Here is an 8722-nt window from a genome sequence, read left to right on the forward strand (position 1 = left end):
TTGGTTTGATAACTTCTAGTTTCAGAAACGTCCAGATTCAGAAACTTCTAGAGCTTCAATTATAGCTTGAGCAAAAGAGAGGAAACAATGGAGTCATTGAGAATCCTTTCTTTTGACGACCAAATCTGCCATTTGACAGCTGCTAAATTCCACCCAGACAGCATGGATAGTGCCTGTCATAACATGGCAAGTGTCATTATTCCTGCAGTACCATCATGGGGGCATGATTCAGAGTGGGTCTGGGCACCAGAACAGTTATTACACAATTCCAATGGGACATTTTTGAATGGCAATCACATGTCTAGTGTGAACCTGTGCGCTAGACAGGCCGAGATAGTATGAGTGAGGGAATGAGAGAGAGGAAGAGCGGGAGAGAGAGAGACTGAAAATGAACACTGCATAGACACCCTAGTACTAGAGGACAGTGACATGCCACCTACTGGAGTCACCAGTGCTGCAAACTGTCACAGACTCCGATGGTGACGGTGGGCCATCTTTATTTAGCACCGGACCAGCCTGACAGGGGATCGGCACAGGCGGCAGGGGGCTTCTGGCACGACAACCAATCACAAAGGGACACTTGTACATAAACCAGAGCGCTGGAGAGTGAACCAACAGGAGGGAAGGAAGGAGAGCGAGAACCTGGGCCATGTTCAATAAAACCTGTTTTATGACTACAGAACAGAACCCTTTTTTAACCCTTTGCTATAACATCACCGGTATCATAGAAATTGCACTGCCTTAAACATTTCATAAGTTAAAAACAGATATTCATCTGACATAGTTAAATTGCTCTTAAATGCTAACATGCTAGCTACACAAAGTGATAGCGATAACAAACAGAAACGAGACCAACTTGTAAAAAATGAAGTACAAACTTTATTATTCTGTCTTTACAAAAGGCACAAGCCTCTTCTTTATCCGCCCACAAGTTTATTCTTCTTCTAAAAAACTCAAAATATAATAGCTTCTCAACGACCGTGTGGACTGACTGTCCAACAAAACATAATTAAGACAACAGATAAAGAGGAGCTGGGGAGGAGAGGAGGGCGAGGGATAGGGCGAGGGAAGACAGGATGAGAGTCTTGTGTTGACTACAGACAGACAAAGAGATGAGGGACAGACAGACAGGGGTCGTATTCACTAGGGCACACCGTAGCAATGGAAAACGAAAACAACTGTTTCTTATTGGGCAAGGTCAGGTAGTGCTGTTTCAGTCCATTTTCTTCCGTTTGGTGCCTAATGAATACACCCAGGGTATATGACCGGGTCAGACACAGGAAAATACACAGCTGTGTGGTTTTAGTCTCACAACATATCAAGAGCTTCAGCCAAGGAGAGGCCCCCTTTAAGAAAAATAAGAGGAACCCTCTCCCATATATAGTACAGTAAGTGCTTTAGAATCGTAACCCCCCATTCAATGACCCCCCTCCCTGACCCCGCCCTCCTCACAGACAATCTGTTATGTATCTTACAGAAATATTGGATAGCCTAGAAGATACACCAAAAAATCAATGGGACAGTGCTTGGCATCAGCAGAGGAAATGTTTGAACACAGGTACTGAAAAGGGGTACGAAAAGGTTTCTACAGACAAAATAACATTTTGTTCAGCAATCAATATTGAGGACTGCCCCCTCCAATCCAGATTATAAGGTTTATAGAGGGCACACCCCAAGAATCACTGACCATTTCCAAATAATGGAACTCAACATGGCTAAGGGAAAGTACTGTATATGTATCGCAGTAACCATTCAGCTTGTTTTCTGCCTGGGTGAACACAGTGGTCGCGTTCCAGGTGGACTATATTGCAGTCTCACTGCACGCAGCAACCTATGGTTGCGTGCCACGTCATTGACTTTCCAGTCGGGCATCAGTTGGCTGTATAATTTTGTGGTAAGCTGATACAAAAACACCTATCCAGGCGTTGTGAGGTCTGGCAGGCGGCTGCAATGAAGTGGCCTTGAATGTGGCCAGTGTGAATCCACTGTAAATACCAAGAAGGATGGATAAGAGGGAGATGCGTCTAATCTGTCCAGCAGTAAAGGACTCCCTCTACACTCAAAGGGAAGACATAAGGGACAATCAACATATCAATCCAATTTGCCATCAAATTATTTTGCATCAAAATCGATCCCTTTGTTTTTGGCCGTATTGTGGCCAAAACCGTTGCTTTTTGCTCTTGAAAAGTGCCAGTTAAAGATGCTAAATGTAATGGTAGAATCTTCTGGAATGTCTAAAAACAATGCATCCACAGCACACTAAAGCCATGCATAAGCCGCCAAGTGTGTATTTATATTGAGAGGTTCTCGACAAAAAGGTTTACCGTATCAATCCTATTGACCAGTGTTCAGGCTTTCCCTATAGGTGTAGTCAGCCTCTACCTCTTTCTCGCTCTGACTCCAGGGCTGAGTTAAGGCTGGCCTCACAGTGCCTACCATGCACATTAGAAGCTGTGTTATGGCAAGCCGCTGCCCCTCCTCTCTCTCCGCACACCCCAGGCAGTGTGTTATACTGGATGCAATCCAGATGGGCATATTCTGCAAAATTTCTGCAGGTATTGCAAGGATCTGACAATCTGCACAGAATCTGGGTCTCTTGAACACACCCTTACTGTACATCGGTATGTCTGCACTCACCCCTCACTCCAGGGGATAGGAGAACCTCCAATAGATCATGGTTTCAATCAGGTCAGCCTGGGCAAACTCCGGGACCTCTCAAAAAATGTTTTGAAAAAGTGTCTGTGGTTCCTGTAAAACCACTGCCGTATTTGAGGCACAACAAAACAATCATATTAAGACAGACTTTACAGAGAGAATGATACACGCTCAAAAGCACAATATTAAAAACCGACAATAGCCAGGGATGCTAACTGGTGAGTGCCCAAAAAGGTGACCAAAAAATTAAAAAAATTATTGGAAACTGCAAGAAAATGTGCCTATTTTCAGTGGGGGTTGTCACAATATCAACATTTGACTAATTATGTGATACCAAGCCAAGTATCACGATGCCGAGTAGTATCGTGATACCAGTGTTTGCCCTGCCCCCGTTCAGGACGCCTGTTCCTATTAGTGAATACATAGAGTGAAATGCTCAGTCAATCGATATCATTGGCCGTTCAGGATCTAAACTCACAAACATCAGAGAGATGTTTCCAAAACTCAGAGACAAATTGTGGGAGGAGCTTTATCAGATGATGGGAGGAGCTTTATAAGATGCAGGACCATTAATTGCACAGGAGGGTGTGTGTGTTCTCCTACAATATCAAAAAGAGGCCTGTCCCAAATACAGGGCTTTCCTCGCCCCGAACACAACCCACCTAATGACAGTGTGGAGCTGGATACACCAGCCTACCCTATGTGTATAAGAGCAAAAACACACAGAAAGGGTTTTAAAAACTCAGACGTACCCATCGATTAACTTATACAACAAGCTAGATGCCAAAATGTCCGAAGCAACAGACAAAAAGGTGAATTAGTGATACAGGTTCTGTGCTGTACTACTGAGGGAACCAACATACTTTTTTGTAGTTAGGGGAGAGCGTGGCCTACATAAATGTGTACTGGGAACCCAGCCCAGTAAAAAGAGAAAGAGGGAAGCGTAAGTGCACTCCTCCTCTTTCCATAGCAAGCTTAGCTTTAGCTTGGTCTCCTAACAGCACCACTGAAATGAACAGAGACTAGATAGCGACCTCTAGCTGTGTCAATATGGGGCCTTTTCTGTGTTGTCACGTTTCAGTACAATCCCTGTGATTTATCCACCAGAGAACACAAGATCAAAAGGAAAACCTCTAACGCAAACTCTTACAAATTCTTTGTGAAGTCAAACAGAAAATCGACAACATTTTCTCTTACTAAGGTGTGTTGGATCTGATTCAGAATGTGTCTTTGAATGCTCACAGTGTCTCATCGCTCAGGGGAGATCCCCTCTGGGCAGAGATATGGTGAAGAGATACAGGAAGTAGAAGATTTCTTGGAGAGATGATCTCTAGTATGGGGGGTATGGGGTCGCCTGGGATGGCTGTGCTGCTGGTTGGGGTACACCTTTCCTATCCAGGCGCGTTCTCCTGCTCGCTGGGCATAAATTGCTTGGTTGGTTTTGGAGAAGGTGAAAAAGAGTCTCCATTGGACGACTGAGCCAGGGGACCAGGCTGGAACTGGGTGTGAGACCTCTATACTCATGCAGCCCTCTAGAGCAGCAGGTCCCAGAGAGGGAGTGGGTTGGATGGGTGCGTCGTGACCGATGGGAAGGCTGCTGGCTGCTTGAGCTATGTGGAACTGTCAGGTCAACCCATCACCTTTCTACTGATTGTTTTGGTCCGGTTTGAGAAGAAGCAAGAAAGCAAAAAAGAGAGAGACAGAAAGAAGTGTGTATGTGTAAGTATCCGGTTACAGTAGACTATCCTAGTTCAGTGTGTGTGTGAGTCTGATCCGTCTTGCCAACCTAATAAATGTCCATATAGCCAGAGTATTGTGGGTGTTGTACAGGGCCCCCTCTCGTGGCCCCTGTGTGTGATGGGAGGCCTCAGGGCAGTGAGCAGTCCTCTGGCCCCTCGCTGTCGGACGCCGTGTCGGACCCCGCTGTGTCTGTGAGGGCGCGTCCCTGGGTGACGATCACCGCCCGCCGCTGCTCCTCCTCCCCCACCTTCTCCTGGATGCTCTCAATGTGCTGGATGGCCTGGAGGTGGAGGGAAAGAGAGAGAGATATGGAAGGAAGCAGAAAGTGAGTGACAAACAGCAGTGGCAGACGCAGTGAGTACAGCACCATCTGGTGTTCACACGTGGAAATGCACTGACAATTGCCACCTGACTGAAGAAAAATCTATCTGCAGCATACCAAAGATAACAGTTGCTAAATTCCCCATAAATTCAGAGAGCGAACAGTTTTTTCCCTGCATTTGATAGAACTACAATTTCTCCACAGCTGTTGACGTCTTCCATGTCTCACCTGCACAATGGTGTCCAGGTTCTGGCGAGACGTGGATGCTGTGTTGATGACCGAGGCAGGGCCCATGGTTACCACGGTGACATGATGGGGAGGCGGGGCCGGTGCGGGGGCCGGGACGATGACCGTGGCGTGGTGGGTGGGGGCGGGTGGTGACCTAGGGGCCAGCACCTGGAGGAACAGGAGGATGAAGAGGTCACAGAGATATACGTTGTGCATGTTAGAGAGTGACTACATTAGAGTCGGACTGCACAGAATCACAGATCTACAAATCACCTTCCATCCCAAATAACTACATATTCATGGGATCAAGATGAGTGATTCTGCACCTCTCCTTGCCCAAACCGATCCCCTAAAACACGCTGTCTGACACTTTCACTCAATGAAAAGCAGATATTTAGAAAGAGCAAGCCATTTGGTTCAGTCATCCTAAAACGCCACATGATGACCTACAACAGATTATATCCAAGCTTTATTATTTAGGTAATAACAAGAAAATATATCAGCACACTCATCTTCCCAACACCTCTTTCCTAGGAGCTTCTGGTGCCCTCTGGTGAACAACAATAACACTAACCATAGACCTTACTATGTTCCTCTCACTAAATGTTCTGCAGCCTGAGTCCAAGTGACACTGTTTGTTATCATGTTGTTCCCTATTCAATCTGAGATGCCACTGGGAGGGAGGGAGAGGGGGAGAGAGACAGTCACCGCAGAGACTGGGATTTCTAGGGCCCTATAAAAATCTGCGTTGAGGAGAACGCTGACGGAATCACGGAATCCAGACATTAAAACGAAATTCAAAAATGTATTGAACTTAGCTGGAAATCAACTACATTTATTAGAAAATACATTCATTTGCCCAAGATTATCCTGACGCACAAAATGCATCAGTGATTCGTATTTTCCTTCAACTTTCTGAAGAGGCAACGGCACAGGAATGTCCATGTCTGTGTGTGCACGTTTATCTACCACTTCGTGTAGCCGCTAGCGATGATGCTAATGTAATGACAACAGTCTTCTGGTAGATGGAAAGGTTTTCCCCAAAACCTTTAAATTACACGTTAACTAAAAAAGTAGCCTACCTGGCAGAATGATATCATGATTATTTGCATAAATCGAGTGGCCATTTGTTTGGCAAACTCTGCAATCAAATGAGCGCTACAGAAACAACGCGCTACCCAAACAACAGTCTCTGGCTGGTGTGCAGTTCAATTCAAGGGTAACTACACCCCAAAATCAACCTTTCTTTTTTCCAGACCTCAAAAGTTGTCTCCTGGTGTGGTCTAAGCAATGTTGTGGACTTAGAACATCCAATTGTGTTGTTTTTCTATAAAACATGTGTGACTTTGAGAGCGAAAACCTGAAAAAAACAGAATCAGGCAAAAACAAAACAATATGGGGCTCTAGAATGATTCCCGGGCTCTCAAGGATGTGTTAGAAACGTAAAGTGATCTGTGCGCCGGTAATGGAGAGTCGACTGGAAATGTGTCAGAGCTGTTGACCACGGTAAACCTTGAGCTCAGCTATAGGTCATTCTCAGACGGGTTGTGTTGATGTGTTTCCACTGTGGCGATTTAGAGTCTTCCTGACGCCTCTGGAGACAATAATGTATGTCACATCAGAACATATGTCAGTCATATCATTAATGTGTGTGTGTGTTGATATGCGAGTGTGATTGTATGTCTCTCAATCTCTTTCTCTCACCTGTGGGCTGTGAGCTGTGGTGCTGGCTCTCTCCTGCTGCTTGGAGTGAGTTCCTAACACATGTTCAGGCTGAGTACCACCGACCACAACACAGCAGACCTGAGTGGTTAACAGAGGTAGGACTCAGACTGGAGACAATAACACGGCCATTATTGAATATGCACAGTCATCTATTATTGCATCTCTGTGCAACATTGCTAATGAGTATGGTCATTAAAGCCTTGGATTGGACACAATAGGGTCTTTATATACTGAACATAAATATAAACGCAATATGCAACAATTTCAAAGACTTTACTGAGAATCAGGAAATCAGTCAATTGAGATAATAATTAGGCCCTAATCTATGGATTTCACATGACTGGGAATACAGCTATGCATCTGTTGGTCACAAATACCTTTAAAAAAAGGTAGGGGCGTGGATTGGAAAACCAGTCAGTATCTGGTGTGACCACCATTTGCGTCATGCAGCGCGACACATCTCCTTTTCAAAGAGTTGATCAGGCTGTTGATTGTGGCCTGTGGAATGTTGTCCCACTCCTCTTCAATGGCTGTGCTGTCATGACTTCCTCCGAAGCTGCCTCCTCTCCTTGTTCGGGCAGGCCTCAGCGTTCGTCGTCACCGGTCTTCTAGCCACTGCCGCTCCTCATCTCATCATTCCATTTGTTTTGTCTTGTTTGACGCATTGCTGCGTACCGCTGTGTCAACGGAATAAACCCGTTATTCTGTTATTTACCCTCCTGCGCCTGACACCTTCAAATCATATCACCACATGTGCGAAGTTGCTGGATATTGGCAGGAACTGGAACACGCTGTCGTACACGTCAATCCAGAGCATCCCAAACACGCTCAACGGGTGACACTGTCGTCTGGTGAGTATGCAGGCCAAAAAAAAAAAAAAAAAACTGCTACATTTTCAGCTTCCAGGAATTGTGTACAGATTCTTGCGACATGGGGCCGTGCATTATCATGCTGAAACATGAGGTGATGGCAGAGGATGAATGGCACGACAATGGGCCTCAGAATCTTGTCACGATATCTCTGTGCATTCATATTGCCATAGATAAAATGCAATTGTGCTCGTTGTCCATAGCTTATGCCTGCCCATAGCATAACCCCACCGCCATCATGGGGCACTCTGTTCACAACGTTGACATCAGCAAACCACTCGCCCACACAACGCCATACACGTGGTCTGCGGTTGTTTGGCCAGTTGGACGTACTGCCAAATTCTCTAAAACGACGTTGGAGGTGGCTTATGGTAGGAAAATGTACATTCTATTCTCTGGCAACATCTCTGGTGGACATTCCTGCAGTCAGCATGCCAATTGCATGCTCCCTCAAAACTTGAGATATCTGTGGCATTGTGTTGTGTGACAAAACTGCACATTTTAGAGTGGCCTTTTATTGTCCCCAGCACAAGGTGCACCTGTGTAATGATCATGCTGTTTAATCAGCTTCTTGATATGCCACACCTGTCAGGTGGGTGGATTATCTTGGCAAAGGAGAAATGCTCACTAACAGGGATTTAAACTAATTTGTGCACAACATTTTAGAGAAATAAGCTTTTTGTGCTTTTTCTGGGATATTTTATTTCAGCGCATGAAACATGAGACTAACACTATATTTTTGTTCAGTGTAGTTAATCAGATACACAGGGTTCGTACTTACATTGGCAAGTCAAATTCAAGGACTCTTTCATTTTACATTACATTTTAGTCATTTTAAATACTTATTTTCCACCATAATTTGCTAATAAATTCATTAAAAATCCTACAATGTGATTTTCTGGAATTTTTTTTCTCAATTTGTCTGTCATAGTTGACGTGTACCTATGATGAAAATTACAGGCCTCTCTCATCTTTTTAAGTGGGAGAACTTGCACAATTGGTGGCTGACTAAATACTTTTTTTCCCCACTGTATATACATATAAAAAATTAAACAGCCAAAATCCAGTGTTTCTATGTCAAACGGCTTTGTTATATTTCAGTCTTCTCTGATGTACACTACCAGTCAACATTTTGGACACACCTACTCATTCAAGGGTTTTTCTTTATTTTAACTTTTAAAAA

At 44.7% G+C, this 8722-nt stretch overlaps 1 long non-coding RNA gene across 1 annotated transcript; it reads right to left on the minus strand.

Annotated features, from left to right (window-relative positions):
- Positions 1-861: 861 nt before the first annotated feature.
- Positions 862-6962, minus strand: LOC123484373. Its single transcript, XR_006658509.1, has 3 exons — positions 6650-6962; positions 4946-5113; positions 862-4675 (listed from the first exon to the last, which is right to left on the minus strand). It is a non-coding gene; the product is annotated as an uncharacterized LOC123484373 (long non-coding RNA).
- Between the last annotated feature and the right edge of the window lie 1760 nt (positions 6963-8722).

Source organism: Coregonus clupeaformis, unplaced genomic scaffold, assembly GCF_020615455.1.
Source record: "Coregonus clupeaformis isolate EN_2021a unplaced genomic scaffold, ASM2061545v1 scaf0293, whole genome shotgun sequence".
Lineage (NCBI taxonomy): Eukaryota > Metazoa > Chordata > Actinopteri > Salmoniformes > Salmonidae > Coregonus > Coregonus clupeaformis.